The sequence below is a fragment of the Rhinolophus sinicus genome, chromosome 3, assembly GCF_057876585.1.
Source record: "Rhinolophus sinicus isolate RSI-liver-muscle chromosome 3, RSI-T2T, whole genome shotgun sequence".
NCBI lineage: Eukaryota > Metazoa > Chordata > Mammalia > Chiroptera > Rhinolophidae > Rhinolophus > Rhinolophus sinicus.
In genome coordinates, this window is record NC_142503.1 from 37,665,128 (window position 1) to 37,677,772 (window position 12,645).

The following is a 12,645-nucleotide window of genomic DNA, read 5'->3' on the forward strand; positions in this document are numbered from 1 at the left end:
GAGTCAACTTTTTCAGTGTTGAAAATTTACTGAGGTAATTGTCTTGCATGTAAATTAAGGTGCTGTACACTTAGAATTATCAGTAAGGAATTAAGCAGAATTTCAGAACTTAAAACGTGATTTCAAGAACTGAAATGTATTTTAGTTCCACAATAATGAATATACTACCTTGGGACCATTAATGTACTACAGGACCATTTTATCCTCCAAGAATCTTCCTCTAGTTCTGAATACTCTTAATTAGATAATTATTTTTCAAAAGCCCAACTCATCTTCCGTGGTATGTGCCTGGGTTCAACGCTCCTCACACTTGTACAAATTTGCAGAAATCAGCATTTCCTTGCACCACATTTCCTCTGCTGACCATAATGCTGATTGGATTCCCAGGAATGAAGTGGATACCATGCACTTGACCACTGCCTGACCCAGAGACCTATGGTACTGCTTTCTTTCTGTCAAAATAAAGGACTTGAAGTCAGACGAAGGGACAAAAGGACCCTCGTTTGGTACTCTTACCCTATTTTTTCCAATATTTTCAAACAACAAATATTTATTATTTAATATTATGTGCCTAGCCCTCTAGGTACTATGAAAAACATAAATAAAGCTTAAAATATGATCAGTCATTATCTTTGAGACTTGTATTCTAACTGGGGAAGACAGAACTAATTTTCATGGAATGATTAGAAAATAATTGAGAAACTGTAATAAGGATGATAATGGGTTGAATTGCATCCCCCACCCCCAAATTCATACGTTGAAATCCTAATCTCATGTGACGGTATTTGGATATACGTGTCTTTAAGGAGGTAATTAAGTTAAAATTAAGTGTTTAGAGTGGGCCCTATTCCAATATGACTGGTGTCCTTTAAGAAGAGATTAGGACACATACAGAGGAAAGACCATGTCAGGACACAGGGAGAAGATGGCCATCTACAAGACAAGCAGAAAAGGCCTCGGAAGGAACCAAACCAGCTGACACCTTAATCTCAGACTTCTAGCCTCCAGAACAAGAGAAAAAAAAAAACATACATACATACATACATACATGTAAGTGCACGGTGGAAAATTTGCAAACTTAATTTTCTGACCTCATACACACACACACACACACACACACACACACACACACACACATAAAATTGCTTAATGCTTAAGCCACCAGTCTGTGGTGCTTTATTATGGCAGCTCCAGCAAACATACATGGACTCTCTTGAAGAAAGATTTTAGGGCAAGGATAAACCAGTCTGTGTTAGACAACTTGAGGAAGGTTTTGTGTAGGATATGGGGTCGTAACTGAACACAGACAAAAACTAAACAAAGCAAAGGCAGAGGTATGATAGCCCAGGAGAGCACGGAACTCAATGAGGTAAGCAAAGTAACTGGCATAGAAAATAACTCAGTCACTGGAAGCAGTCTCTAACATCTCTGGACCTTTGTGATCTATTCATATTAAATGGTAATATATCCCTATTAATATATCTATTCACTTACATTGCATAGTAAATTTCAATTTAAATTAAAAGTAGTGTATTATTAAACAGGCTACACTGAAATTTTTATGAACATATACTATCACCATACATGTTTAAATCTTGAATTCCATAGCCAAGTAATGGCTGAGAGTAAAGGCAAAATGCCATCGAAGCATTACGAATTCAACTGTATTGTATATGTTATTTGATATGTACATAGAAGCTATATATGTAAAATGAGAAAGAGAAGATACATGCAATATATGAAATAAATTATGTTTGAGTCAATCAGCATTTCTCTCTTATCACCCAGATTATATCCATTTATCATCAAAAGCTTAAAGATTTTTCTGGAAGAAGCTTATACATCTGCTCATGATCACATGTTACTAGAGTATGTAAGTAGGGAGTGTCATACGTACACAAATGAAAATTAAATATTAAAATATTAATTTTTTTTCTAGTTTTTACTCCTTTTTAGAAACAAAGTGACAGGCAAACAACTCCTCAGCATTGCCCACATCTTGTTTCCAGAAAATGTTTAAAAGCTGCAGTTAGGTGACTAATTTTCAATCTGGGCAACGGCAAGCTAGCTCAGCACCATCAGCTGTTCACCTACCCAATAAGCAGTATGAATAAATATGTCACAAACGCTCCTTGTAATCTTCTTACTCTCACAGCAACAGTCCCTTCCACCAACACCTCCCCCCCCCCGCCCCCATCATCTTGCACTGTTAATTCCATTCCTTGGAAAAAAAGAGGAATTTTGAATGCACTTAAAATTCTTACCGGTAGCAGGTAGGTTGTCATTGTTTACTGTTCACATTACTTTTTATAATTTGTTTTTTGTGTGTTTATAAGCCATTTGTTCACATCAGACAGGTGCATTTTCTTTCAGCCTTAAGGAAGAGGAAAACCAAAAGTACTTACCTAAAAAACAAAACACAAAAAGAGAAGGATTAAAGTGAATTCATGGATGTGCCCAGTTGCTTAACAAAACATTGATATAGGGATAAAAACTCCTAAATCACCTAATGTAGTGTACCACCCGGCAAATAAAGCATGTGAAATAGCCACGAAAAGCAAGTATAAGATGGGCATTATTCCGAAAGTTAAAAGAGCATTGTTCTTTATTACATTATCACAGACTCCATCCTGGGGGTGTCTAATTTATCATCTTCCTTTGTACTTCAACAGTTTCGTTAACTGCCTATAATAATGCTTCCATCATTGTAAGCTTGGAGACATTGATTCTTACGTCTCCTCTAATTCAGAGCTTCAACATCGTGTGTCCCTACAGCATGAGGAAGAGAGGACAGGGACATGCCTGACACTGGCAGGTTATGAGAGAAACAAGGTTTTGCTAACAGTTATTGTCATGACTACGAGGTCATGGGCTTCCTTTAATCTGAGACATGGCAATGTTGGCAGAAGGGCACACTTTATGAAATTCGGGGTCATGATTAACATGGATGGCACCCAAGCTAACATACAGAATCAGATGCTGCATACAGCAAAGACTAGTAAGCTTTACATATAGGCTATTTAGGAAACGCTACATGGAAATCATAAATGGCAAATGTGTGTGTTTTTTATCAGCGTGTCAGCCTTTGTGCAGGTATTATGATATCTTTGACAGTATGTAATGCTCATGGGAAGCCCTCTACACAGGGAATGCAGGAGACTTGCGTGGCGTACCTCTAATGAGTGACAGTTCAGGAATAGGCAGTGGAAGGCCCAGGACATACCAAGTGAAGAAATTTGTTCACTCTGTCACTTATCAAAAGCCAAAGGAACAGTTCCTGCAGAAGAAATGACACTTCCCTCTCTTCCTTCACAGGCAAGAACCAAACAAAAGAAAGAGTCCCAAGAGAAAATGTGGCATTTGAGAGAGGAATAGAAGAGCTCCCATTTACAAGGAGGAGGGGACATCCATGTGGTGGCAGCACAGCTCTCTGGTGCTGGCTGCAAAGGACAGAGACCCAAGGTATTGCTTCTCACTACTTCCGTGTGTTACAATAATCACGTGGGCTGCTTGGCAAAATCACGACGTTCCCACAACCCACTTAAATCTATTGAATCAGCGTCTGGAGGTAAGATTTTGGAATTTCCATTTTAAATAAGAACCTCAAATGAATTTTATGGAGCCAGCCTGGCACCAGTCTACACATACTATAGCTTTAGAAACCACATACTAAAAGGTGTGGATTCTCTCCTTTATAAGTGCTGTTTGTCAGAGATAATTTTCTGAGGCAACTGAGTTACGTCATTCTGTCAGAATTTAATAAAACAGCATACTGCAACGTAGCATCAGGGAAAGTGATGGGGAATCTGTCTCTTCCCTATTTAATTTTTCTTCACCAACAAACTGTTGATTAAAAAAACAAAAACAAACAAACAAACCAAACAACCTAGCACAGCATGCATTATTTTAATTGTGCTGTGCCATCAATCAAAACGGCTTTCCATTCCTACAATACACAGATTCTTGCTAATAAGATGCAGTCTACACTCCCACTCATAGAGGTCACTATTTTGATGTTAGTTAATTCTGTTGCATGCAGTTGGTAACAGAAACAAACAAAACAAACAAAAAAACCCCACAATTGCATCAGTGAAATGATCCAAGGAATAGTTTCAAATATTACAGAGTGTACAGCGAAATTTCTTTAGTGCAAACTCATGAATCTGACTGAACTTTAATTTAGCATCATTTGTCTAGCATCCCTTGACCTATGATACCTTCATTTTCACTACTACTAGTGTTTAGCTAGTCCTTGAGTTATTTTTATCTGAATAAAGCAAAATGATAAGTTGATTTCCTTTGTTTCTTTTTTACCAGAAAATGTTTTGTTAGCTTTCTAATATTTCTTTGCTTTAGACATTTAGAAACTTTGATTTCATGTCCAAGATGTGGTATATTTAAAAGAATAAAACAGTGCTTCACAGGAAGCACTTCATATATACAACTTCATACTTTATACAAAGAGATGCTTTTAGCAGATTGAGGTGCTCCACTACCAACTGAAATATAACTTAGAAAAAAAACAAAAAAACACAACAGGGGCGGCCAGGTGGCTCAGTTGATTAGAGCACAAGCTCTGAACAATGGGGTTGCTGGTTTAATTCCCGCCTGGGATGGTGGGCTGCACCCCCTGCAACTGAAAATTGAAAACAGCGACTGGACTTGGAGCTGAGCTGTGCCCTCCACAGCTAGATTGAAGGACAACGATTTGGAGCTGATGGGCCCTGGAGAAACACACTGTTCCCCAATATTCCCCAATAAAATAAAAAACAAACAAACAAACAAAAGCCAAAAACACAAATAGCTCTTAGGTGAATTTCACCTCAATTTAAACAAAACAAAACAAAACAAAACAAAACAAAAAACTAATCATAGTATTAGCAAACTGTGAACTGACCTCCTTATTAATATGCACACTCATCAGAGGCTACATGGAAATGTTTTTATGTTTCACATTCGCAGGTGAACCTGTATTGTCATTTTAGGAGATTTTGCACATATCTGTCTTGGCATATAAGCATTCATTTTGTTTTGCTTTAACGAGTGAAAGGACTCTGAAGATTAAATTAAAGAAGCCAATAGGGTTGGCCAGAAGCTAGAAGACTTGTGGGTAGAGTGGGGAAGGAGGTCATTAGAACAACTTAAAAAACATCTCCTATATCTTAGAACGTAAACATGGAGTAAAGATGAAATATTAACCGACACAAGGCACAAAGCACCACAAAGCGGCACAAATAGCTTTAAAGGCTTCTGCAAATCCTAAGGATCATCATAGACTCAATCCCTCTATACTTTTTCAAAGGATGTTATTCATTTCCTTTTCCCTTTCCAATTGCACAAGTGACAGCCGCTACAAAATGCATCATCCAAAAAAGGAAGATGGTTAAAAAGTCCTAAAGAATATAAAGTGACAAGCAGTTCGGTCGGATCTAACTATGGCCTTCCTCCAGTATCACTTTTTCTTTAATTTTAAGGTGGTAGTGTAACATATTACAGCCCCCAAGTAGTCAAGCTTTCAGAGGTAGCTACTCTGTGTTCAAGATAATTTGTTTACAAGATTCTATTTTTGTATTTATGAAAAAAAAGGTTAAGAAATGACACCTTGCTTTATTTCACATTAAAATGGTTTAAAATATATATACAATGACCAGGGATAGGACATAAGTATCCCTGTTAGAAGCAAGTCAGACAACAGGAAAGTGAGAAAAACACAGGAAAAGAGAAGGAAAAGGCTATGTTTTTTCAAAAAGAGAAATCACATATTCCTTTAATCATGCATGTTGTCTTCCAAAAGATAACACTTTATTAAGCCGACTTTGTTCCCATGTAGCCAGTTGAACTATAAAAAGTAAACACAGACAGCCCAGCGGACGCTGCCCCAGCCACGTCTCAGTCCCCTACTCCCGCCCCGACTCTGAGCCCCATTCTAGCGGTAAGAGACAGGATGTGCTTCTTCCACGCCTGACTGGCCCAGAAGAAATGCTTGCAATGGGCACTGGAGCCTAAGCTGCCAGATTGCGCCAGTCATTCCTCCCAGCAGGCTGGGGATCCGAGGTGGTGCGGCTAGAAAAAGTCCCAGAACCCCAGCTGCAGCCAGAACTTTGGTGTGCCTCCCAACGGCAGGAGAGCCCCAAGTTCCCATGGCATGTCCTCCCTTTGTGTGACAGATAGTCCTGAAGGAAGTTCCAGAACCTACTGGCAGTCTCCAGGAACATTATAATAATCTATGGAAAAGTTCCAGAAAATTAACCCTTTTATATTTCATGTACTCCACAGAGTGGATGAAGAAATTGAAAAGGGATTGGAAGGAATCACATTTAACATTGCTGGTAGCAATCACTTAATGCCAGTGGCAAGAGTAACAGGTAAAGATTTTGGGATTCTTTCTAGAATTTTAGAGATGAATCCATATAGTAATGGTTAATGATATTTGCCCTGAAGGTGGACAATTGATTGCTAAAGCACTCCAGAAGAATACAACTCTGAAATACATAAGAATATCTGGAAACAAGATCAAAAATAAAACTGGAATTTTTTTGCGGCAATCCTACAAATTCATCCTTAGAGAAGTTAGATCTGGGTGACTGTGACCTGGGAAAGTACAGTGTGATAGCATTTGCTACAGTCCTAAATCAAAACCAAACAATTAAAGGAATAAACCTAAACCGACCTATACTGTACAGTGAACAGGAAGGGTCCACAGTTCATTGAGGCCACATGTTAAAAGAAAATCACTGCCTTGTTGAACTACACATGAGTAAGCATGCTACACGTAAGAAAGTGTGGTGTAAAACAGTTATGTGCTGCTCTGTATCTGAAAGAAAGCCTGCACTACCTTTATATCAGCTGGTTGTCGTAGTCAGAAACAACACAGAGGGACAGGGACGTATTGCACTTTCACAACGAATGAAAACAAATCCCACACTCTCTAACAGCCACATTTGGGGAAACAAATTTGAGGAGGCTACCTGTGTGGCATAGTCAGACTTCATTCAAATGGGGTGTGTAAAACCAGACAATACAGATGTGGAGCCATTTATGGGGTATCTTGCGGGAGTCTCCCATGGCCTTCAAAAGCACTATCACGGGACACCAATTTATGGAGAAACTTGTATCCACTCAGCTAGTGCAGGTTTTATTTAGTCTTGTACAATATGTCGACATCTATGAAAAATAAGCTCTAAAATAATTTCCACATATATTTGTCTTACTATGTTCAGAGAGAGTACAGTTTTCTTGCCTATTAACTTTTTCTTTCATAAATTAGAATAAGTGACTTTTGTCAAATGTGTAAAAGACATAGCTGTCCATTATGGAAAAGAAAAGTTAAGTAAATACAAATCTAAAGTACATATGCCTTTTCACTGAAGCATCCCATGCCAATCTTATTGTTTAAAATCCTACCAAGTACACACCTCACTGGAAGCCCAGTTTGGACAGTGTTCTTCATATGCAAAGGCTGATATTGAAAACAGAAAGAAGGGAGAGCCAAATAATTGGAAGAGAGGTGTGCGCCCTCATCCCAGCTCCTAAACCAGGATGATTTTCTTTGTTTTCATACAGTGTAAATCATTTCCCCAAAGGCAACAACCCATTTCACTTGCGGACATTACTCTTGAATGGCTTGCCTGACAAGTAGCTTTCTCATTAACTTTCAAAGGCATCTTATCTGTGCCCTTCATCTCCTGCAAATGCAAGAATATGACCTTCCCTTCACCTTGACTTTTAATTTCCCCTTCAAAATAGGAATTTTATGAATTGTTTTTGACAGGTCATAAAGTCTCTCAACATAGTTCATAAAACTTGTCTTCCTGTAAACTTTAAAATTAACATCGTAAACCAGTTCCATATTACAGTACTAATGCCTACCTAAAATGTGTGCTGAAGACAGCTAGCTAGCCATACTAGGCCTAATTAAAGGGCTAATATTTCACAAACTAATTAAAAAGTTACTGGAGACTGAGTGCTAGTTGTTAACAGCTTTAAAAGATGGGAATTCTGACTAGAAATACTCTCAACATACATGGAAAATAAGGGCTAAAAGCAAATTGTAGGAGGATTACTTTCTTACATGCAACTCCCATCTCTTTAATCCCACCAGACACTATAAATAGGACTGAGTTTAGTCTCGTTATAAGCACAGATTTTCAGGTCAGAGAAAGCTAGGTGTATGACCCTTAACGTAGTTCCATCCAGTTTGAATCATTCTATTTTCTCTTACAAAAGAAAAAGAAAAATGAAATATAGGAAGGAAGAAATAATAACCTAGAAGAAAGCCTAGAATATGTACCTAATAAATTGTATTTGTTACAGTGATTAAGGGCAAATTAGTTCAAAGCACAAAATTAGTCCAAAATTGGTATAAACATAGTCCAAAGGGCAAAATTTAATTTTCTTTAAGTAAGGAAACACTTCTGGGCAGAGCCTGATTATTCCCAGCAACGTTAAAGAATGGATCCTGATAAAAAGAAATCTGGGAACTAACAGGTAGGTTGACATAACTTTGAAGTACTCCTTACAGGCAACTAAATATAAATAGACCCCATGGCTAAACGTTTTTTTTTCCCCTGGCAAGTGATTACTTACCAGTAATGTGGGGTTTATTGCTTCCCGAAATTCATCATTTCACTGTTAGTTCTCACTATTCATTCGAAAGTACTTCCTTATAACCTCTACATCTCAGTAGTATACAACATGGTTCTTCTGTTTTAGTATTTGTGGGAAGTGCACTTTGAATTCTTTTCTGTATCTGCTCCATCTCTTTTTCTCTCTTTAGCTCTGCAGCTAAGCATATCCTCAAGATTGTTCTAGATGTTTGTTTTCTCACATTAACCAGCTCAGTGAGCCAATTTACTCTCATAGTTTCATCTGAACTAATATACAGTTTAGACCCCAGTGTCTAATCAAAGTTTTGCTCTTCAACTTTCGGTGGTTAAAAGAGAGACATCATATATTCATCACATTATTACAGTAATAATAAATGCAATTTACTCAGGAATTTTTGAATGATGATATATGCACTAACAATTATATCTAAAGCCCATAATTGATTATCTAGAAAATGGTAGCCAACGCCAGACCACTCCATATAATCCATCAATGACATCTTTCCTTCCTATGGAAAACAGTCAAGAAGACTTTGTCAGAATCTCTATTTATTTTGCAAGGACAAGAACTTCTTGCTTGTTGGGGCTACCTTCTCAAAATACCTCTGCTTCAACAAAAACAGCTTTGTACCAGGGCTTTCCCATGTATATATTTCCAGATGTTATTACTTCTGACAATAGATCTGCATTTGTTTCATACATGTTTAAGAAATCTGTGCAGCTAGACCTCATCCAATCTGTCATCATGACTCTTCATCACCCTCAAGCAAATGCTCAGGCTAAAAGAAAGGCAAAGACCTTTAAGGATGCCCTAAATTGAACTGTTAGACGAAAATGGCCAAGGAAATTTGCCAAGTTGCTCATCACCTCAACATGTCACTCCAAGTGGGACAACAGGAGCCAGTTCTGCTGAATTAAAAAATGGAGCAACACTAACATTATTCCTTTGATGGTTCCCATACAGAGCTTAGCTTAGAATTTATAAACAAACCAGAATGTATTCTAGATATTGTATTCACTCTTAATTCATTTTCTTCCATAAAAGTTGACCTTGACTAAGAATTTCAAAGGTAAGTAGAGAGGGGCATGTTCCTATATAATTTAAATCACAGTACATGTGTTGTTACAAGTGTCAATGACCTAGAGTAACATAATACTAATAAGACTAATTCAGTGTTATGTTCAAATTTTAAAAATTCCTGCTTGTATTTTATTTCTTTAAAGTTCATTATATGCCATTGTGTACCTATTTATTTTAAGTTCAGGTATATTATATAACATAGTTAACATGGCTGAAGCTTCTTCTTCTTGCTTACCTACCACCAAATCCCCAAAACATTAGGGGAAATGGGAGGGGCAGCCCAGAAAAGAGTGAAACCACAGTAAATGTGTCTACCAAATACTCCTAGTTCTCACCTTTCTGGGCACACCCTTCACCCCTTTGATGTCAGGCATAGATAGGTGATATACTTTGATCAATGGATTTCAGCCAAAGTAATATGTGTCACTTTTGGGTGAAGTTTTTAAGATCCTAAGCCTGATTAACTACATTACTTTTATCTGTTAAGGTAATTGTGGAGGCTAGTGTTGAAATGGAGCATCAGCCACCCTGGGTCCCAGATTGGCTATGGCGAGCAGAGCCTCCTCGTCTATTTATCTTGACTATATAGAAAAGGTAAGAAATCAACTATTGTATTAAGAATCAAGATTTTGGATTGCTGCAGAATATTCTAGCTCATCCTGACTTGTGCAATGTGTAACCAAAATAAGAAAATATTAATAACTGAAGTCATGTTGAATTTTATACAAAAAAGGCTAATTATCCCCAGTATCTAAGTCCAAACATAGAAAGCAACTAAAACTCAACTAAATGACTATCTTCAAGTATAGAAACAGGGTTGTATCTTCTTTTTCTCCCCACTAGAAAGGTGCTAATATTTTTTTCCCAAAGCAATGCATTCTGTTTCACTAAAAGAAAGTAAACTGAGGCAGGATAATCCGGATTTGGAAATAAGAAAAAAATTAAAGGAACAAAAACAAAAAAAACTTCAAGTTATAAAGGAGGAAAATAAAACCGAGGAGGGGGTAAATGATGAAGGCTGTGTAGTCTCCTTGCCTAGAGAACTATAATAAGGGACATATCTTCATCACTCTCAGATTGTTTCCATTAGTGAACTTGAGAGTTTTAGAATTTAGAATAAAAACCTTAGAGTAAGGCTCAAGGATCCCCAAAGGGATTCATGAATTAGCTTAAGGGGGTCTGTGACTTGATTAAGCCAACAGCTAAATCATGTCTGTCTCTGTGCATCTTTCAGAGAAGAAGGAATATAGCTTTAATCGGATTCTCAAAGGGGTCTCTTATCCAAAAGAAGGCTAAGAACCATGGCTAAATATCGACCCTACAGAAAGTGAAAAGTATAATGCATAATCTTACATTTGATTTCACAACTCTCTGATGGATGACAAATCTGTAGCCTTAATTTCACCTTAAGATCAATATGAGGCATGTCAAGAATTTTTACTTCTGCCACCTTGAACTGACTTATGCCAAATTAGCTTTGCAAAGCAAGAAAACTAACTTGAGGTGAATCAGAGTTGATTTCAAAGGGTTTGGAGAAAACGTCTTAGAGGGACTGAGGATTCTGTTTTCTACCCCACCCCTAAGGCCCACATGTATCTCTATATAAAAAGATGAACAAAGAAAGCTTGGCTTAATCTCCTACGCAGTACTTTTCTTGACTGTCAGAATCAAAGATGTCCAGACTCAATTACTGCAGGGCTGGGCTTGTTGATTGCTGTATGCCTCCATATCCTCAAGCTGCTATGGTGTGCTCCCTGGCCATCTAAGCCCTAAAGGAAGTTACAGGACACTCTTTTAAGAACACTCTTCCCCCCTCCCGCCCCAAACACACACCTTTCTGGCTGTTTCCATTTTATTATTAAACCATACAAAAAACAGTTATGTAATGAACGTGTAAAGAACCAAACCAGATGTTTTCAAAAACTTTACGAGCACAAAAATGACACAAATCAAGGCTCTTATAGCCTGGTTATGTATGTCATAGTGTAGAGAATGAATGAGAAGCAGGAGTTTCTTCCCAGCAACCTATCCCCGCTTCCTTCCCTCCATTTTATGGAGAAAATGGTGAAATTAAAATTTAACTGAGTTCTGCTTCTGGCTATTATAAAATAGCTTAGAAAAAAACAACACTTCGCCAAAAACACATAAACGTTAAAACAAACAAAAAACAAACAAACACATAAACATTAAAACAAACAAAAAACAACCAAACAAAAAACAATCAAACAGATAAAACCTAATCTAATATGATAGAAGTCAGGATATTGGTTACCTCTGGTAGTAGGGTAGCGGTGATTGGGGTATGGTACCTAGGGGTTTCTGAGCGATTTGATAATATTCTATTTCTTGATCTGGATGATGGTTACATAGATATATTTGTTTTGTGGGCATTCATCAAGTTGTACACTTATAACTAGGAACTTTCATGTATGTAGAATATATTTCAGTAACAATTATTTTTTAAAAAATATTAACTGATTATAATAGGCCTGGTGAATGCCTGGAAATACATCATTTGCAAAAGGCAAGCACATGTACATTTTTCACAGCGAACTGTAACATTTGGCCGTTTGGCTGGATATGTTCAAATTAACCCCCCATTGGAATTATTCTCCTCTGGCACTGTTACAAAAGCACTAGTCTGAGATGTGATCATCTTTGGATGGCAAGTTCATGAGCAACACAATCTTGTATAAAGTATTGCCCATTTGGCATTGCATTTGCTTTAAATGTGGGTTTAGATTACATACTTTAGAAAACCACACTGCATGTGATCAAATGTTCATCTCACCCCATTTCCATTACTCAACTCAACATCAATACAACAATAGTTTCATGAGGGGGAAGAGGAGATTTTTATATAGAGTCTATGTAGCCTATACTTATAAAATAAATAATCTACACTACATTTTAAATAGACAAAAGTTTGAAATATTGTTTGCAAACTACACTTCTTAA

At 37.3% G+C, this 12,645-nt stretch overlaps 1 protein-coding gene and 1 pseudogene across 6 annotated transcripts in view; one reads left to right on the forward strand and one right to left on the reverse strand.

Moving 5' to 3' along the window:
* The window catches only part of PDE4D (phosphodiesterase 4D), a 1,272,577-nt gene that overhangs the window by 393,210 nt on the left and 866,722 nt on the right, over nt 1-12,645 (reverse strand). The window lies entirely within an intron of this gene.
* On the forward strand, nt 1,337-7,143 carry LOC109453217 (leucine-rich repeat-containing protein 34 pseudogene; annotated as a pseudogene).